At 45.8% G+C, this 21,186-nt stretch overlaps 1 protein-coding gene across 3 annotated transcripts in view; it reads right to left on the reverse strand.

The window, feature by feature from the left end:
* The window catches only part of LOC135914200 (GTPase-activating Rap/Ran-GAP domain-like protein 3), a 557,065-nt gene that overhangs the window by 251,664 nt on the left and 284,215 nt on the right, over positions 1 to 21,186 (reverse strand). The window lies entirely within an intron of this gene.

Below are 21,186 nucleotides of genomic sequence, written 5' to 3' on the forward strand. Positions count from 1 at the left end.
AAACCAGGCGCCAGCAAATGGACTGTTTACTGCAATGCGGCTGTCCTCGAGCAGGAGAGAAGTGTACTGGTTGCCAGACACTTTTCTCCTGGCCCGTTAAAGCTGCAGCTTTACCCCGCCAGAATCTGGATGTGAAAAACGGTTTGGCGTTATCCGTCCGCGCGGCTCACGGAAGAGGCGCGGACGAAGCACATCGCTGATGTGAGGTCACGTGACGCGCCGTCCGGCCCTGCACATCCGGATTCGGTCCTTCGTCTGGATGCACCATAAGCGACGGAGTGTTGGTTTTTCCTCTCCTGCGAGAGCCCGATACTTTGACGGTCTACGTGGTCGCTCGTCGCCACAAATATTTCTTGGCTTTTCTTTATCACCCACTCTTCCAGAGAAACTAAAAGCAAAGTACAAGCGTGTTAGCCTGCTCGAGGTCTAGCTCCAACTGCAGTGTAATGCAGAGCCTTAGAGCGCATAATACAAAAGCCGTACAGCGGAAAAATATAGGGTCGATGGTTATTGCAGAAAGTTGGACTAGTGTGAACCCTGTGATTATTAAAATATTTGAAGCACTTTTTTTTATTGAAGTGAAATGTTAGGAGAGGTTGGCGCCTTTATGGTGGCACCGGCTACTCCTTGTCACTTGGCAAACGAAACAAATTTACGTAAAAAGGGTGAATAGTGACACAAAATATAACAGTCAGTAGAACACTGTGTGGATAAAAACTATACGGTCCAACAGTACATGAGTCGCAAAGTTCTGTGCATTAGTTCAGTCCACGTACACATATATAAAGACAGATGTTTTGAACAGCCAAAGCACACAGCACATGTAATACACTGCAAGTACAAAACAGAACCATACATATCGCGTAAAAGTTGCGATCATCACATAAACCAATTATGGACCATGAACAACATTTATGTAACTCATTTAGCGTATTCGAATATCGGGTACCTAATATTTTCCCAAAATGTTGGTGTCCTCCAAAAACTTTTTCAAAGCAAGAAGTGCTCTTTTTTGAAGGCCCGCAGTTGGCCATGGGCCAAGTATCTTTTTAAGAGTGAATGGTCTTCTGTCTAATATACACAAATTAGCTTCCAGTACCGTTCTTTGTGTAGCGTATTTCGTGCATTCGAGGAGAAGATGATGCACATCTTCGTCTGGGTGGCCACAAGAACACTGCGGACTAGAGGCACGTTTTATTCTGCACAAGAAGTGTTTCGTAAATGCAGTACCAAGACGCAGTCGGTGTACCAATGTTTCAAATTTTCTGTTGTCTCTTAGAGTTTCCGGCATTGATAAGTTTATACAAGGGTCTATAGAGTATAATTCCGAGTTTTTAGTTTGTTGGTCAAACCAGGTAGTTTTACTGAGGCGACAAGAAATCTGTCTCAGGATCAGACGGACTTCACTACGCAAGAGGGGAAGATTGGTCGTCTCTGCGTTATTGTGCGCTCGATTCGCAGCTGCGTCCGCTGCAGTATTACCGGGAATATTGCAGTGCCCAGGTATCCATTGAAATGCAATTACGTGGTTCATTGCGTTTGCTTTAGTAAGTTCTTTGAGCGTCTCATACAATAGCGAAGTGTTCAAAGAATTTTTCTTATTGCTCTGTAGTAATGTGAGGGCGGCTTGCGAATCGCTAAAGATAACCCATTTTTGCGAATGTTTTTCTGATGTTATGAAACGCAAAGCACACAGGATTGCAAATAGTTCTGCCATGGTGGAAGATGTCTCCCGGGATAATTTGAATGTTTGCTCTAGCGCTAAATGCGGAATGACGAATGCTGAAGTCGAAGAATTTTTATGACACGAACCATCTGTATAAACGTGGATGTACTGGGGATATAATGAGTAAATTTGGAAGAGTGCTAGTTGCTGTGCGGCTACTATGAACATGTCTCTCTTTGATATAATCCCGTCAACCAATAATTCTATTTTAGGGCATGTTAACATCCAGGGAGGGTAACTAACATCCACTTTGCATAATTCAAATCTTGGTAACAATGCTCTATGTTCTCGAACAACATCGTGAATTTTGCTTTTGTTTCTTTCGGTGAGCGCGAGGTTTAATGGATGCTTCTCATGTTGGGTTAAGATGCGATAAATATGTCGGCATGTTTCAACCGTTCGTATGACTGGAAATGGAGGGTGACGAGCTTCAGCAATTACTAAAGAACTCGAGGTAGCCTGCGGAACCCCAAGACACACTCGTAGCCCCCTTGCTAGTAAACGTTGAAGACGTTCCTCGGAAGTTTGCGATAATCCATGGAGAATATGGGCCGAGTAAGCAATTTTTTGTTTTATGAGTGCATTATGAACTTGTAGTAGCGAAGAGACTGATCCTCCCCACGTTGTGCCAGCGAGTCGCCGAAGTACGTTTATTACTGCGTTGGTCTGCTTTTCAATTGCGCGGATGTGTGATGCCCATGTTAGCTGGCGGTCAAGAATAACTCCAAGAAATTTATGCTCTTTCACAAACATCAAACTTTGCCCATTAAGCGTAAGTTGGAAATTATTCAGCTGTCGTCTAGTGAAAGGAAGTACGGCTGTCTTTGCGTATGAAAGACTCATGCCTCTTTCTTTTAAAAAGGTGTCGATACTATCAAGACCCTCTTGCAGCGTTCTTTGAATGTCTTGTATATGAGATCCAGAGGCCCATATGCAGATGTCATCTGCGTACAGAGAATACTGTAGACCAGACGGTAGTTTTTGTGGCAAGGCTGCCATGACACAGTTGAATAAAAACGGACTGAGAACGCTGCCCTGCGGAACGCCCTGCGTGATGCTGTGATAATTACTTTCTCCTTCAATTGTTTCCATAAATATTTTTCTATCTTTCAAGAAATTTGATACCCAGCGCAGCGTTCGACCGTGTAGGCCAAGCTCTAACATACCAGCAAGGACGTGTATGTGACTTACAGTGTCGAATGCTCTTTGAATGTCTAAGAATACTGCTATTGTCACATTTCCGCAACTTCGTTCATGTTCGACGCATGTGGCAATGTCTAATACTGCATCCATTGTACCTCGATTTTGTCGAAATCCGGTCATGTGGTCGGAAAACACATTTGTGTGTTCACACCACCATTGCAATCGACTGTCTATCATCTTCTCCATTAGTTTGGAAAAGCAGCTTGTGAGACTGACGGGTCGGTAGGAGTCAAGGCAAAGTGGGGTCTTTCCTGGTTTTAGCACTGGAATTACCCGAGCTAATTTCCATGAATCCGGGAGGGTCTCTTTTAACCAGATATCATTAAATATCTCCAATAGAGTCATATTTCCTACTGGACCTGGGTTCTTTAGCATCACATACGTAACACCATCTGGGCCTGCGGTTTTCTTTGTACGGCATGACGAAAGAGCAATTTTCAATTCATTTAAACTAAACTCACAGTCAAGTTGAGGATGTTGTGACATAAAGCATGCACGAACCTTCTGGTCTGCTAGTGTTGTTGAACTTGCGAATTGTAGGCAAGTATATGAAATTCCCGGTCTGGATATAAGTTGACAGAATTCGTCAGCAACAAATGTTTCCGGAGTGCTTCGAGCTACGGCAAGGGCTCGGAAGGGATGGCTCTGGGTAACTGGACCACTAAAAGATCGCACAACGGACCATATTCTGGGAACTGGAGTAAACGGAGACAACGACGTGCAGTATTCTCGCCATCTTCTCGTTCCTAATTTTTGTAAGCGTCTGCGCGAATTTGACTGAATTTTCTGTGCCATCTTGTAGTCATCTAGTTTTCCACTGCGGCGGTAAGCCCGTTCTGCGCGTCTTCGAATTGCCCTTAGGCATTCATATTCCCCGTCGACTGCAGCGTATTCATTCGGAACAATGACTTGCTTTGTGCAGACCTTGTACGACTCACACAATATATTTGCAAAACTTTGAAAGTTCGGGTTTTCACCCAATGAGTTACTTAACTGGTGCCGAAAACTTTGCCAATTAGTATATTTTGAGTAGCGCCGGGTCCCCTCACTCCGTATGAGGCGATGTTTTACCAGGATCGGAAAATGATCACTGCCGTGCGTTTCTATGTCTGTTGACCATTCAACGCCATCAAGAAGGTCTTGTGAGCAGAGTGTGACATCTATACAGCTTGAGTAACGAAACCCCCGCAAGAACGTTGGAGAGCTGTCATTTAACACGATAAGATTACTTTTTTCTGCGGCAGGCTCTATGATGCTTCCACGGGAATCGTTATATTCACTACCCCATATGACGTTATGTGCGTTGAAGTCTCCACAAACCATCACATGTGAGTTCGCGATACCAAACACGTTCACCAAGCTGTCTACTGATATTTTGCTAGAACATTGCAGATAAAGACTAATCACTGTGACGCTTGTATTTCTAAAAGATATCTTGCATGCTACGAACTCCGGTATATTTATATCGCTCGACTGTATTAAATAGGACGGTAGGTCTTTTCTCACGCATAACATCGCTCTGCTACTTCCAGCAATGCGCGATGATTTATATATAACATAGTTCGAAAGACGAAAGTCATCTCGTACGCCTGCCTCCTGTATACATAATACAGGAAAGTTATGTTGAGCTAGTAGTTTGCGGAAATCAGCTGACTTATTTCGAAGGCTATTAGCATTCCACTGAAATATGAAAACATTGTTATAGCGATTATTCATTGTAGGCCTGCAGTGGAGCTGTGGGTGGTTGTGGAAGCACCAACGATTCCATAGAAAGCAGTGCTTTTACCTCTGGAAGGTTGTTTGCGTGTGGAATGGCGCTGAGGATTGCACGCAGAGCTGCGAATAGCATGGGCAGGATCATCTGTGCCACGGGTAAAGACGCGTAATCACCAAACGACGCTGAAGCTCCATGTGGGCTCGAAGCAGGTCGCTGAAGAGCGGACTGAGATGGTCGCTGGGGTGACAGGTGTGGTTGAGACGAATGTTGAGGTAGTTGTTCAGATGTTAGGTGAGGTTGCCGTGTCACTGGCAGAGGGCGTTGTTTAGAAGGTCGGCGAAGGTCACTCGAAGCCTGGGCAAGATGAGTAGTGTTCTCTGGTGGTGGATCGTGTCGCTCGCTGTCAGAGCGTTGTCGACCTGAGTGCTTTAGAGCTGCAGAATAGTTCATGTTGACCACTTGTTCTTGTTCTCTGTTGGCGGTTGGAGGCGCGCATCTTACAGCATCAAGGTTGGGTGGTGGCGCATTACGAGGAGGTAGCCTTCCGTATTTCAACTCATGTCTGCGCAACCTTGAGGCAGCTCTGCTCTGAGGGCACCCGGAGAAGGAAGCTGTATGGTTTCCGCCACAGTTGGCACACTTTGGCTGACACACAGACTTGCACTCTGAATGGTCGTGGTCTTCGGAGCATATCTTGCAGCGACGTGGACTGCGACAGTTCTTCGATAAATAAATAAATAAATAAATAAATAAATAAATAAATAAATAAATAAATAAATAAATAAAGAGGAAAGAAGGCCTACCTTCTTATTTTGCACTAAGCGTTGGAAATCTTTTAATAATGTCCCGCCACTGAATTAAAGCGCACTCTTCATTGAGAGAGAGAGAAACGAGCTCTAACGATATGCGAGAGATGTTAGCCTGGCTGTTCGCCTGACATGCTACTCTCCAGGAGCTGGGTGATGGTTACGATATGACACTCTTCAATGAAGCTTTATGTTATGCACATACAAAAAGAGATTCGGGCCGCTTCCCTGCACCCTTCTCGCACCCTTTGTCCAGCTACTAATGTTTGGCAGAAACAACAAAGCCAGTCTTAAAGTAACGCTGACCCAGATGACTCTCTTGATTCAGTGCACTGCAGTGTCGCGAGAAGACTGCCACTGAGCTATCTTTCGAGTGCATACTTTGCGGTGTATAATACGCCGTATAATCTTCAACAAAAGGGGGTCTACTTGGCCGAACAATGGTCGTGGTGGGCATGATAGTGAGTAGAATTAAATGCTATATGTTTCGGTGACCGTGCGAGAAAAGACGTGGAAATTTAGCCCCAAGCGTGCAGCACTGAAAGAGACAAGGTACGCGTCACGACACAGCATGCGCGGCAACTGCTGCGCCCCGGCAGCTATTAGGTGTGTCGCAATGCGATGAGAGGTGCTGCTGCAAGCGTCACACTTCACTGGTTTACGAGATTAGACGGAAGGAAAATATGCAGATCTCACGCAGTGTGGGAATCGATCTAAGCAAAGCTTTGTATGTTGTTTGCTCTGACTGACGATAATTAGCGGTGACGTCGGTGGCGAATGTGTAAATTCTTCAGTGTTTATAGTCTAATACGAAAGGGGTGAGTTGACGTTAAACGTTACCTTGCGTGCACCACCACTGTTTGTCTGCGTAGTCCGCAGAACACACGGAGAAACGTGTCAATTTGCTGCGTCATTGTTCATAATCTCTGAGAGGGTCGAGCATTATCATTGGCTCACATGGCACATAGCATCGTGGCAGAAATGTACAGAAGAACAATTCCTAAACAACGGCTAGACAGCAAGTGCTCTTGCGCGTTCGGCTGCTGGAAAGGAGCGTTGGAACGTTTCACATACGGACGCGGCAGTGCAGCGTGTTTCACCACCACGGCTACCGGCAGAGACACCAGCTTCGAGCGCTCTCTTCAGGCTATCGGAGATTGTAATGTTTACATTATCACAGCCTAGCACACGAGCTGCACAGCCCAGCAACTGTATATTTGTCGCATAGGAAAGCAAGCACAGCACGTGCAATACACACAGACTGTGAAACGCTGCCGCGGCGGCTCCGGCCGGGACGCGCGGAGGAGAGCGCCCTCTGGGTGGCGTTGCAAGAAACTGAGCGGCGCGTGCGAGCTAGACCAGAACTACAGTGTCTACAATGGCCACTGTAATTCTAGCCACTGCACCACAAAAGCAGCAGCAGCGCCGTGAAAGTAGGGAGAAGAGGCAAAGAAAGCTTCGCTTCGGAATGTAATGCCGGTGTCACAGGTACACTTCTGATCGCGATCGGGGCTGATCCGGATCGTATTTCTTGATCGCGATCAACAATGCTCGCTGCTACACGGTCCAACGATCCGGATCGAGTTATTATCGTCTGCTGAACGTCGGCAACTTTCCGAACTACATAATGCATTGGCTTCATATTTGCACAATACGGTTATATTTCGTCAATATTTAAATTTTGCAGCTTACTATTGCTGGCAAACAGGTTTTTAGATGTTTCTTGTTGAGCTGCCTTCACGTTTTGCATTTAGCGTTCTCAGAATACTGCGCTAGAGGGCGCTATCGTGAGCAAGGGGCCTGATCGCGACTCTCGGATCACGATGGGCCGGATCCGGATACCGCACGACCGTGATGGCAAATGACCGTGTAACAACACCCGATCCAGATCAAGCTCGATCCGGATCGGCCCCTATTGCGAGTAGAAGTGTACGTGTGACACCGGTATAATTTATCATCCCGGTGTGCTGAGTGTTTCTTCAGAAAGCAAGAAATAAAACAGAGTGCTTGCAGACGATCCACTATACGAACTAAAACAAAGCCCACTCGAGTGTTAGCCTTATATATCGCTCATCACCAGCATTCGACGCTGCAGGGTCGAACTTCTAGTTGCGATGCGGGAACTTCTGCGCATGTGAAATGATCCGGCCAGGCGTGCACACTTTCAAAATTGTATGAATGGCCGCGCGTGTGCGCACGCGAAAGTGCAAGTTTTCATATCTTCTACGCAAGCGACCACCGGAGCTTTTCGAAGGAGAAGGCATTAAATAAATTAAGAAATGCCTCAGCGGTGCGGCGATCACCAGTGCGCCAGGATGGGTGCCTGGGCAAACGTGCCTGTCCGTTTGGTGGAACAAGGTGCTGCTTACTCCTCGCGTGACTTTTCTATTCAGTCCGTCGATTAGTCAATCGCGTGGCGACAGTTGTCACAGAGTAGAGCGTCGATACTGTCTAATGGACTTTCCTCCTTTCTGCTACACACCCGCTGCGCACTGAAGCAATCAATATCATTGCAATCGACATGATAAATCGAGCTCTCTTGCTGTCGCTCTTTCGAGGTTCACCCGCTTCGGTATCTCGCTTCACTCGCCCTATAATATTGAACACTCTAACGAGGGCGAGCTCGCCGGCACGCCCCGTCACAGGCAGTTAGGGCGGTTAAAGCGGCGGTGCTTTACGCCATCCCGAATGTTTTCCACGAAGCAGTGCAGTAATTCTTCTGCAGCAAGGGAACGTTGGGAACGGGACCACTATGGCATAAAGAAAAGGAAAGAAAGCGTAGGTTTGGGGGAAGGAGGGGGAGGAGGTGGCGTGTAAAAAAAATTACATTATGGGGTTTTACGTGCCAAAACCACTTTCTGATTAAGAGGCACGCCGTAGTGGGGGATTCCGGAAATTTTGACCACCTGGGGTTCTTTAACGTGCACCTAAATCTAAGTACAGGGGTGTTTTCGCATTTCGCCCCCATCGAAATGCGGCCGCCGTGGCCGGGATTCGATCCCGCGACCTCGTGCTCAGCAGCCGAGGTGGCGTGTAAGTAAAGCAGTCATAGGGGATAGAGGGAGAAAAGAAAGAAAGTAGGTATGCTAACTAGGAAAGCAGTAGGTTGGCTACCCTACTTTAGGGGACAGGAAGAGGAAAAAGCAGAGAGAGAGGGGAAGGCGGTGAATGCGCGCACGTGCGCGCATTCCGCGTGTTAGGGGCCGTAGGGCTAGGCGGCATGATATAGCTCTGGATATTTAGCCACCTGCAAATGTGATCATTCTTCATACTCATCGAGGTAGGCCCGATCCCTTACCTCAGCATTACAATAATAGAGGAGTCATCCAGGGTGGATTGTTGAGCCCAACGTTCTTCAAAATGTGTGATTGACAGAGGCCTCTCCTGAACGCCTCATATTAACTACGTGAAAAAACCGCTGACTGTAATTTGCCGTATATTTAGAATCCTAGCAGCAAAGACCTGGGAGAGACACAGAAATTAGGTCGAAATGGTATTGCCCATACACTATATGATGTAGCTTTACAGGGTCCCATTTATTGCATTCCTGCAGTCATAGAGCACGCTTCGAAGTAGCGTGAGCGAACAAAAACTGTTTCCAGGAGCAAAAAAAAAAAAGAAATCGAGCCATCAGAAGTACCACTCCCTCAGCAAGCACCGTAAAAACGACCCTTGTGGTGATCCGCGCTTCAAGTTAAGTTATGGGTTTTTACGCGCCAAAACCACGTTCTGATTATGAGGCCTGCCGTAGTGGGGAACTCCGGAACCCCTGGGGTTCTTTAATGTGCACCTAGATCTAAGTACACGGGTATTTTCGCATTTCGCCACCAACGAAACGCAGCCGCCGGGATTCGATCCCGCGACCTCGTGCTTAGCAGCCCCACACCATAGCCAGTAAGCAACCGCGGCGATTAGTCCGCGCTTCCAACTTGTCAAAGTTGGAAGCAACACGATCACGATCGCGTAGTGTTATAAAAGCAATAAACCGCATCACATTGTCTGTACCGCACTCTATAAGCAAAACACGCTGTACAGCGGACGATCACACCATACGATAGCTCTCATGGCGACTCGCCGCTTATAAGTGCGCCAGTAACCGCGTCCACTTGTCGCAGTTATATGACAAGGTCGGCGCCGCTGCGTCGCACGTTATCCCCGCCGTCTTCGCAGCACCCCTTTGATGGCGTGCGCGGTGCGCAGGAGCGGACTGTGCGCGCGGCGCCCGATCATGGGCCGGTTTCACGTTTCCGCTTGGTTCAGCGAAGAAGAAAAGACAATACGGCTGCTGCAGGCGTAATCGCAACGCCTCGAGCTGGTGTCAGCAGCAGCGCACACTGCTGTTTCAATCGATGCCACGCCGTAACCATGTCGGCCTGCTCAAAGAAAGGCGCTCCGCTCTTGACTGTAATCGGAGCGAGATGGAGGCAATGAAGAGGTGAATTAAGACACAATGCACCTGAAATTCGAAGCGTAAGGTGGAAATTACCGCCACTTTCACTTGTTACATTTAAGTTGTTGCTTATCACGAGCACCAAAGAACAGCTCGTACCCTGGACCAGTCTAGATCTCTCGCGAGAACCGCATTATTAACAGCGGTAAAAAATATCTCAGTGCCCCTCCACTCTGTGAAGAAGGATGACCAGCGAAGCTGTGAATGTGGGCCCCATAATGGCGAACTGCACCTCCGCCGCGGGTCGGCCCGGCATTGCACAAACTTCGGGATCGGCCCACATATCATCATCATCACCAGCCTGGTTACGCCCATCATCATCACCAGCCTGGTTACGCTTAACACCTGCTTCAGCTACACCGCGGGTAGGCCCGGCATTGCACCATCTCCGGGATCGGTCCACGTATGGAGAGTTTTTTCCTTACAACGACACGAAAATTTTCTTGGACGATAGAGGTATACAGATTCGCTGTAAAACTGCACAGCACGAAGGTTTTTTTTTTTTTTTACATGTACGTGGCAAGAACTATATGCCGGGCTGCCCGGCTGCAGCGCGAAGGACAGCATAAGGGAGCACATGTACAACTTAAATAAAACTGCTAACGAATTCGTGTGTGAGCCAACGATATTAAATAGTTTTAGAGTTCTCGGCAGAAACATAAATGCTACTGCAAGAAAAATACCGGAGGCGTTTTATGTTAAGTATGAAGACTAATGTATCAGGGATACGTCACTTTCTTTGTGTGCTACATTTCTTTTTCTGAGTCGTAAATTGTGATGTCACTTGGCGTCCCAATATGAGTTATCTATCCGCGCTACGAAATTGTCTCGGTAGTCACGCCCGTTGGCGTTCGTGAGTCTGTTGCGTGTGCGTGCAATTTCAATTCCGATCTACTGTGGTACAAAAAAGCACCAACTCAGCCGACTACGAGTTTTGAGAGATCGACTGGTTCGTTGGGCATCGCTAACACTGTTTGTCTTCACCCGTCCATGCTTGTCACCTTGACAACGTTCGCCCTTTGCCAGGCACGCATCCTCACTTACTGCATTCGAAGCCGGAACGGACAGCTACATACAGAGACAGCGCTTGTCTTCGTCGTTCCTTTGGTCCCTCTGTCTATGTACGCGCGGTAAGTGATGTTCGCAATGGAATATCGACTAGTTCGTGCCCAAAGCCTGCTGCTGGATACAAGCAACCGCCTAGCGAGGTGTGTGATGTTATCAAGTGCTCCCTGATGTACCATATCCCGCTATGGTTATGCGTCTGCTCTTGGAGGCGGTAATCAAGTCGAATGACCCAGTCCAATATGAATACTTATTGAAGCCGTCTAGAGTTCCAAGGCCCATTCATTAGTATCCAACTATTTCCCAAAGTTGCTATGCGACGCTCATGGATCGAAGCCTCATCAAAGCATGATGTGCCAGGCTGCCATTCTGTCGACATTGCCGTGCGTTCGTGCGCTACTGAGAGACTAAGATGTTTTTTCGTGATCACCCGATCCCGTAGCTCTCCTCGTGAAGGTTTATTGCATGCCTCCTCCGCTTCTTTCTGCAAATGCACGTAGCTGCAGGACTACTCTGCACACGCAGAGTGGTTCGCACAACGTAGCATGAAAAATTCATCACTAATGGGGCATAAATTTGTCACTGTATACAAACAGAATTGCGTTGCAGCTTGACAAGCAGCACGGGTGGTGCATATCAGCAGAGATGAGACACGACGACTTCTTTTGCTGAGGTGTGTATTATAGGGTTCAGCGATTTCCCCGTTTATTGTTCAAATATCCAGGCTACTTTCCTTGCATTTCTTGTGTGTGCTTACCCAGAGATTTTCTTACACTCGAATATTTACGGATTAAAATCATGCCTGTTTTTATTTTCAGCGAATTCTTTTTCTTGCGCAAGGGTATAGAGGAATTTGTCGATATGCTTTCGCACCAAAGAAGGAGGCGGGGGGGGGGGGGGGGGTAAGCTTTTTTTTTTCTTTTTTTCAGCCAGCAATTCCAGTGCTATTTGCCATTAGGGTGATCTGTGACTCTGCCATTTGCGTTTTTGTCAGGGTATATGTAACGTAGGGGTGAAGAAAGCAAGATTAATTGGTTTGAGGTAGTGACGTTGATAAGCATATGGAACCGTCTGACGTAGCGGCCATGGTATTCAGCGAATATTTCAACATATGGCAACACTATTACCAAATAGCGAAGTGATAAGTCAAGTGCGCATTATGTTTCGGCATTCACTAAGTAAAAAAAGAAAACAACAAACTAAATAAAAATAAGTCGAGTATTTGTATTGCTTTGCTCAGCCATGATGGACAAGAAATAATAGCAGCCGTACGAAATATTTTTTTGACGCAAGCCACTTATAGTTTCTACATCTCACACATCTAAATGAGTGCCAATTACGCGCTGAATATGCACTGCACCTAAGACATAGCATCTTAAGTTACAAAACTATCTAGAATAAAACGAAAAATAAGAAGGATAAATTCAGAACTCTGACCATATCAGTACAAGAGGCAGATGAGTCATTCATATGCACCCCAATACCCCACCCCCTCTTGTTTTTTTCTTTTGTAAAATTGTGTTGGAGTACTGATGTTTGCCGGTTAAAAACGAAAAATTAGGAACTCTAACCATATCCGTACCAGAGGCAGACGAGCCATTCTACATGAACGTCTCCTCCTGACAAGCTGTCGTTAACGAGTTACGACGAACTGGACAATAGTACTTGACAAATATGCACTGAAACAAGAGATTACCAAAGAATTTTTTGTGCTTTCTTGTTTGAGTACATTTTAATTGTTGTTTGCGGGAAAACGCTATAAAAAGGCAGTCGATCTGCACAGCTTTGCGATGATTGCAATCGTAAATTTCTTCTGATATTTTTTTCCAGCAGTCGCGCATAAAAAAAAAAAATTCCGACTTCGGCATTTGCCTTAAAAAAATTACATATATTCTCATCTAAGTTGGCATATATAAACCACGTGTTTCAGCAAACACTTACTTATTTATTTTATTTTTTCATTTCAAAATTTATTTCCACAATATTTCTTTCAAAATATTTCAAAATACTTAAACAGCTTTTAAAAATTCCCTGTGGCAGGTAACAGAATTGTAGTCTATGAGCTGGTCTACTCGAAGAGACGGACATTACTTGCACAAAAAATTGACGTGCATAATATAGTAAAAAACAAAAAATCACTAATTAAGGTTTTAAACTAATTACGTTATGGCACATATTGTAATTCACACATTATAGCGGGTGAGACTGCAAGGCATATCTATTTGAAAAAGAATTGTGCGGATTACACCATTGACGAGGTATGCGCCGTCCAACTTGAGGTAAAAATGCACTGTCGTTCCAGTTACTTTCTTAGGAAAACGTCGTTTTGTGCGTTGAAGCACAAAACTAACTGGAACGCAAGTGTATTTCTCCGCAAAGTTTGGCAATAAATATTTCGAATCTGATGCCGCCTTGAGAACTCGTTCCAAGTGGATCCTCCTTCCGAGCTCTCCCGCTAGAATTTGTACGTAAATTACAATACGTGCCATAATTTAATTACTTTGAAACTTAATGAGTGATTTTTTGTTCATTAGTCCATTATGCATTTCAATTGTTTTGGCGAGTAATGTCCGCCTCTTCGAGAAGACCAGATCACGGGCTAGAATTGCGCTACCTGCCACAGGCAACTTCTTTTTAAGATCTTTTGAAAGTGTCCGCTGAAACACCCGGTGTTATAAACGCGAGGTTGCGCCCTCTACCCGCCACAGGCGCGCATAAAGTGCCAAGAGACAAGAGAACCCAGGCAGCAGGTGCGAACTTTTCATCGCAACTTCTTTATCCGCCGCGGGGTGGTTTCCGAGATTTTGCAAGACCGTGAGCGCTCAAAACTAGATTCAACGCACGGATCAACTTTTGGATCGCAGGTGCGAAGCAGAAATTGAGCCAAGTGAAAAGGTTCGATATAAAACGCCTTACCAAAGTTAGCCAGGTGTGCCAAACGGGAGAATCCTCGAAATTCATTACGTCAGAAGCTCGCGTGACGATGCTTCATCGCGGAACATAACAAAATTGGGTTCCACCACGCGTGTTGTTTATAAGCCACTTAAATCTCGGAGCGAATTTCCCCGAATGCGCAGCGTTCCACGTTGCAGAACGGTGCAAATCGTTCAACTGCGAAGGACTGGGCGGAGCAGCCAAATGAAAACGCGCTCCATGTGACCGCTCGGTGCTTGCCTCTTTGCAGCAACTGCGTAATTCGCTTGTGTTTTCCTTTCCACGTTACTTTTTTTTCGCACCACCAGTGTTCGATTGCATGCAATTTTATTCTAACTTGCTAGACGTAAAATCAAGCACTCCATGTGGCGCTAGTACGGAGGTCGAGTTAGCATGGGAGTGGTGGGCAATTCATGATTTTTACTTTTAATCGTCCTTCTGGCTTCCAACGTTCTTGTGGCTTCTTGTATTAATTTTAGTGAAGCCAATTTCATAGCGTAAACTCACAATGCATCAATTACTAATGGCAGTTACCCCCTAATTGGTACTATAGGATAGTTTTCTGAGCAATATCGAGCAAGAGAAGAAGAGTCTGTCAGACAGCGAAAATTATTTACCTATTCATAACCGGCGGATCGGGAAGCGTTTGGTAGCCACGGCGAAAAATAGTAGTGGGGTATACCATGGGGGTGGGGGTCTTTACACAGAGAGCCCAAAAAAAAGGAGAAAGGAAAGTAGCCAGGTCAACCAGGACAACAAAACCGGTCTGATATCCTACACGGGAGGTGGGGAGCTAGCAATATAAGAAGGAAATTCGGGCACAATTCTCTAAGTGTAGTCAACGGCGACGCTGTGACTCTTCCTCCTTTTCCGGCCGCTTGCGATGGTAATGCTGGCTTGATTGATGGATAGAGTTTTACGCCCCAAAGCTATACCCAGGCAGCTACGAGAAACGCACGTATAAGCATAGAACTCCTTATTAAGCCGACCCCTCGGGGTCCTTTACTGTGCACAGAAGCTTCAATATACACACGGCCGTTAGTCGTATTTCCGCCCGTATTTACATAGGAATGACGCCGCCATGACAAGAAATTGAATCCGCTATAGTACTTGTGCTCAGCAATTCTCCGTCGGTGTCCCAAAGGAGAGTGGTATGTAAAAACATTATGCACTTGAAACACACAAGTTTTCCGCGAGGAAAAACCCTGTACATCCGCATCTGAATGTCTCTCACGGTGCTGTCATTTGTATGTGCATCCTAGGGAAGAAAGTGGTTAAGACATACTTCTACTCGAAAAATATTCCAATCACACCGTGAGAACAATAAACATTTTCGTTTCAACATCCCTATTTAGTTTGCAAATTTAAAAAAAAATGAAAGCTGGACCAACTACTGCCACCAGTGCCGGTGGTATGGTATGGTATGAATAACTTTATTTAGGTCCTGAGGGATCAGTCTGGGACTGATGCGGGCCGCTCCCACGTCGGTACAGAGAGAGTGCCGGTGGTGACCAACACATATTACTGCGCCGCAACTTTCCAAATGCAATCGGCCAAACACGAGGTATCTGATAGCACTGCAGAGCACGCTTGCTGCTTGTTCGCTCTTATTGATGTGTCTTCTTCGTTTGCTTGCCTTCCACATTCGCTGGAGTACGCCGATATACTGTTCCAGCCAGAGATTAGGAAACAGCCACGGCCGCGAGTTAAGAAATTCAGGAACAAAGAAACGGCCGATAACGTTATCGGGAGCAGCCACAGCTCCCGCGGCGACCTTGTGGGCTTTATTGAAAACAACGGTTGCCTCGGTGGCGATCTCGCATGACTCTGTTGAATCATCCGGACAATGTGCTGCGCAAGCAAGCTCGCATCACGCAATCGAAATTACGACCCCGGAACGCTACAACTGTTCGTACAGGGAATCTTTTCTTTATTTGGGTGCTATAGCTTGCTCGCATTCGCTAACAAAGAAATACAAACCAAAATATTTATTAACTGATGGCTTACTATTACAGAGAATCTACATGACGACAGACAATTAGCGGGAGCGAGCAAGAAACAGTTTCAATATTAACACTACGTATACTATCGAGCCATCAGGCGCTATGCTGTGGTAATTACTCACGCGACTGGTGTCGACGCTCGTGCTCAAAGCCAGACGCATCTAGCTTCCTTTAATGTATCAGTGTACGGCCCTCATAACCTGCATATTCTGAGCGATCGCATCTGTTCAGCGGTACAAATCGAGGGGCGCGTACTACTCGCTCGCACGGTCGCCTGGTGGTGTGGCCGTATAAGCGCCAAAACTCCGCCGGAACACACGTCACTTCCATACGGCCGCTACTGCGTCCTGCACATGGCCGGGCCAGAAAGCGGTTGGAAAGGCAGGTTTTATATACTGAGAGACGTTGACCCTGCATCGCAAATCTGGGCACGACTGATAGTGCTCTAGTGTTACCGATACGTGCACCGCATAACTGCGCGTAGCCCCAGCGACCATGTTCCCGGGCAGAGTTCTCATTACTTCGGACATTCTTATTGTTTTTTCAACAAACAGACGTTATTTCCGGCCTCGCCCGCCAACATTTCGTACAAAATTCACGAACGAGAAAGGGAACGCCGATACAGCAGTCCGAAATAGCAGGCAAAGACAGGACGCCTGCCGGTAGCAGTTACGCCGTGAATTAAGTGAGGAATAGTTTTAGAAAATCGCCTTTGCTGTAGAATATGCAATGGACGTGTAACGTACTTGTGATAGAGGTATGACGTGCGTTGTCAACATTTTGAATACCACCTTCCAGATTAAGCCCAGAACAGAGCCCGTTGAAGAGACGCACGACAAGTAGTTTTCCGCGGCAGGCGCGCTGTTACCTGCATGCGTGCAATATGGTCTGTGGCGCGAAATAGCCTTTGTCAGCAGCACCTCGAGTTTGCTGTTCTGAAAGCTACACGAAAAGAAGTGAGTAGTGAGTAGTAATGAACTTTGGCCAGTAAATTGCTTGCTGAGAGGAATGAATGCTCCTTTAATAGTGAACAATCGAGCGTCACTCCGCAAGATTGAGTTTGAGTTTGAGTTTATTCAACCACATGGCAGGTACATGAAAGTGCACATGAACGTGGTTAGGTGTGATGGGAAAAAAGCTGCATTTAACAGCTTGACTGGCCCCATCACCACTCTTAGACCGGAACACTACAGTCCGCTTTGGTTACTACCATCTTTTTGCGTAATCGAACAATCAACTGCTGTTTTCGAGGGCATACGCACACAGTGTGGCGCACTTAGTCCGAATGCAAATGGTCCAATCCGTAACAGCTTTGAATGTAGAACAATGTGAACAGAGATTTCTTTGTAAAGCACTGGCTGATGCCAAAGAAGACGCTTTTTCTTTGAAAAAAGGATTTATTGGTAATGCCAAGTATTTAGTGTCATAATATCCCTCGCTCAGAAGTTATCTCATATCTCAAATTTGTGATGATACCCGTACGTTTTGAAATCTGGTTTGACATTTTAGAGCTTGTACGACAGGACCTAAGACACGTGGCTTAGAACACTTTCGATGGGCTTTCGCAATAGAGGTTCTATAGAAGTGGGGAAATACTAGCTCTAGAAGTGGGGAGTAGGACATAGAAGGTGGGCGTTTTCTTCCCAGCACACTTAACAGATACGCACATTACAAACTCCATTTTTCCCCACGCAGGTGTATATAATTTCATGTTAACGTAGTGCGACAGAGTAATGTCTCACGTTGGTTCTTTAGCACTCGAGCATTTCCAAAACGAAATCACCACGACACAGAAGGATGTAGAGCGAAGAATGGAAGCCTTTCAGTGAATCATCAGTCTTTGTGGCCTTGCAAGGAACACAATAATTATATGCCTTAGCTATTATGCACGGCGCGTGAAAATGATGCTGCACAACTGATACCTCAATCAAAAAGCATTTTAGGACTAACGTGTGCCTTGGCGCCAAAAAATATTTGGCCTGGATGCTCATCAGCATCATCATCACGACCATACATGCTCACTGAAGAGCAGAGGCCTCTTCCAGCGATCTCAGACTATTGCTGTTCTGCCTGAGCCTTATCCTTGTAAATCTAATTACCTTACTGCACCACCTACCACTCTTCGGTCCTCGACATGCGTTTTTTCTCGTTGGCACCTATTCTCTTACTGCACTGCACCACACGTTATCTCCTGTGCGCATTAAATCACCTGTAGAATTTCACTTGTTCCTCTCAATCACTAGAATATCATCTATCGGCGTTCAATCTCTTATCCGTGCTTCCGCCTTCCTGTCTCTTGACGTTGCGCCTATCATTTTCGTGGCGTTGCGCGTTGTGCCGTCCTTAGCTGCTTCTAGAGTTTCGTAGCCATCTGCAATAAATTATATATATATATATATATATATATATATATATATATATATATAGAGAGAGAGAGAGAGAGAGAAATTGCGCGATGCTACACGGCAAACAGAACAGGTGTATAATTTGGACCGGTAGACCGGTTGTCATCTGGTATTTTTTTTTTTTTTTGTAAATTCTGATGAAGGCTGGTCTACCGGTGGAAGCTGTTGAAATTATACACTGGTTCTGTTTACCTTGTAGCATCACTCAAGTCCTTCACGTTTGAAAGGTAGCCTGAAAAATCGCCCTTTACTGATATATATATATATATATATATATATATATATATATATATATATATATATATATATATTATAGCACACGTGGTGAGTATAGTCTCGGGTAGTTCGGGTGTAGATAATATGCTACAGCCAGGACTGTCCCCATGTACCATGTTGTATAGGTTCATACTGCCATGAGTTTTGAGCAAGTCTCAGTTGAAGTAGTGGTGCCTTTGTCCTTGTCATATCTGAAGGAGAAACCGCAACCCTAAACCTGCATTCAATCGGTGCCCGGCGGTGACGTCGATTATCGGGATTCGATCAATATTTTGCCGCGGCTGGTCTGACGGAATGTGAAAAGGCGGTAGCATCACGCAGCTCGTAAGAACAGGATTCCTGTGGAGATGCTGTATTGGTGAGTACCAGTATTGTTTCTTCGCCGGCTTGTTGCGCTGATAGAGTTTAGAGAAAAATTCCAGTTCTGCAGTAATAATTATATATTTCTTTCTTATATGCTCAACGCACATTATTATAGGCATTGGAGAATAAGCAACTCGTGTTCGCAGCGATGTTTACGCACTCATGCTGCAGTGCGTGCAAGATATTTGCTAAGTTGTTTTCGGTATAAACATTTCAGAGATGACTTGGTATCAGCGTGAGAAACACTCGCGGTTAATTAGCTGCTGTCAGCTGTGCAGCTGAGCCCCTTTCTCGACAAATGTTGTGGTAACACTGTGAAAAGGAGGAGTAGCCGCATCCCTTACAGATCCCACATCTAGGGCACGTTCAATACTTAAATAGGAAAAAAGAAAGATGTAAAGGAAAGGTCATTGACAAGTACAGCTATTCGGGAAAAGCAAATTTTCGACAAGAGTGCCGAATTTAAACGTTTAACAGCCATTGCGCATGTTTTAAATAACGCCCCCACAGGTGTCGAGCGGCTCTCGTACCATCTATATCATACGCCGCAGTTCGGTGAGAAAGGAACCGAGGAAAAAAGCGCGAACGACTTTTGGCTTTAACTAAGAGAATGAACGGCATCGTGAAAAGCGAGAAATTACAAGTTCTTCATTTGACCTTTTATACGAAGAGCCCAGTTTCTTAATCTGAAGTACGGCGAGTAGACCAAGGCAAGAAAAAGTAGCGGTTCTCCATGTGTAGGTCATGCTTACACGCCATGTTGCATTACGGAACCGTTAGGGTTCATGATGGCCGTTAGGGTTCATGAAACATACTTTCTCATTACACGTGGCCTCTGGATGCGCAGCTCATAGTACAGAATTGCGCCGGTCAACGCAAGGAGAGCCTATGTTTTGGATTATGTATCAGTGGTCTATTATGTACCACGTACGCACGAATATAGGAACATTGCAGTGGAGCTTGGCTGCTGAAACACTACACGGCGCACTTCGCTGACACAAGCAGCGACGCAGAGCGCCGTGTGAGACCAATATTTCAGCTGAGCCAATTAAGTCACGGTGAAAATTTAAGAGGCCCCGGTGCTGTAACCTAACCATCGAGCTCGCACTTAGCTTATGTCCGGCATTTGAAACCCCTCAGCCACAACGAGAACGCGTATGCGGCGGCTCCACGAGCAGGCTTAAATATTTAATTTTGTGTTTAAATTTTTGACCGTGTTATGAGGAGAGCAATGTTGGAACAACTCGTCGGTCGCTATATATGCGCTGTTTTCGTAAATTTCGTAAAACTTCCGGAACATTTCAATCGACATCGTGCAGTTTCTACGCAAATTGTTCTTTATCAGCCGAAAAATTCCTGCATATTTAGACGGTTTTCACACACATCCATATTGAAACTTCGCATGTATAGTTTCCAACGGGCTTTCAGCCGCAAAAATTAGTACCGTTCATGTTACAAATCAGGCGCGTAAGACTTGCGAAAAGGAAGCAAAATAAATTTTGAAATAACCTTACCATAAAGATTGCGTTTGCTTTCTGCTCACGGCCTCTATGGTCGCTTGTTGCTCATAACCCTAATTTTTATATAGGTGCATACTTTGAATAATGTGCAGTGCTGCTGGGAACATGCAGAGCCGCGTTAAGTATGTATTACTCCTTGTTCGAGAAAAAAATGATCGACATTGGTGTGAAGCTATGCCAAAGGACTGCAACTGTGAGCAGGTCGCATGTGACACTTTAGAATGCGACATAATCTGTCCTTAAGCTTTCCGCTAATCAGATGAGATTTTATCATTCAATGGATGCCGAGAACGAATCATGTCTGCCAACCACACAAGTGCTGAGCTAATAACCACAGAAACGCTTCCTTTGCCGGGCGCACTCAGGTGCCCCACAAGCGCCGGCATGTCGGTGCACATACTTTTGTGCAAACAAACACGGGGCACCAACCACCCACTCTTGGAATTTGGGGAAAAGTGGTGGTACCAGCAAGGAAGTTTGTACACGTTCGTAAAGCGCAACCTTGGCGCTCTCGCTAATTCGCACAGCGGTTGTCTTTCGAAATTATGGTGCGTGCTGATAACATTAATTATCGCCCGTGACAGGCCATAATGTGATTACACTTGTGGTACACTCATCGGAGCAGGCGAAAGATTGGCTCCTCGGCGCAAAGTGTGCGCGGACAATCACGAGTGGAATAGAAAGATGGCGCTGGACTACAGGCGAGCGAAGAGGAGCC

This window comes from Dermacentor albipictus, chromosome 1, assembly GCF_038994185.2.
Source record: "Dermacentor albipictus isolate Rhodes 1998 colony chromosome 1, USDA_Dalb.pri_finalv2, whole genome shotgun sequence".
Taxonomy (NCBI): domain Eukaryota; kingdom Metazoa; phylum Arthropoda; class Arachnida; order Ixodida; family Ixodidae; genus Dermacentor; species Dermacentor albipictus.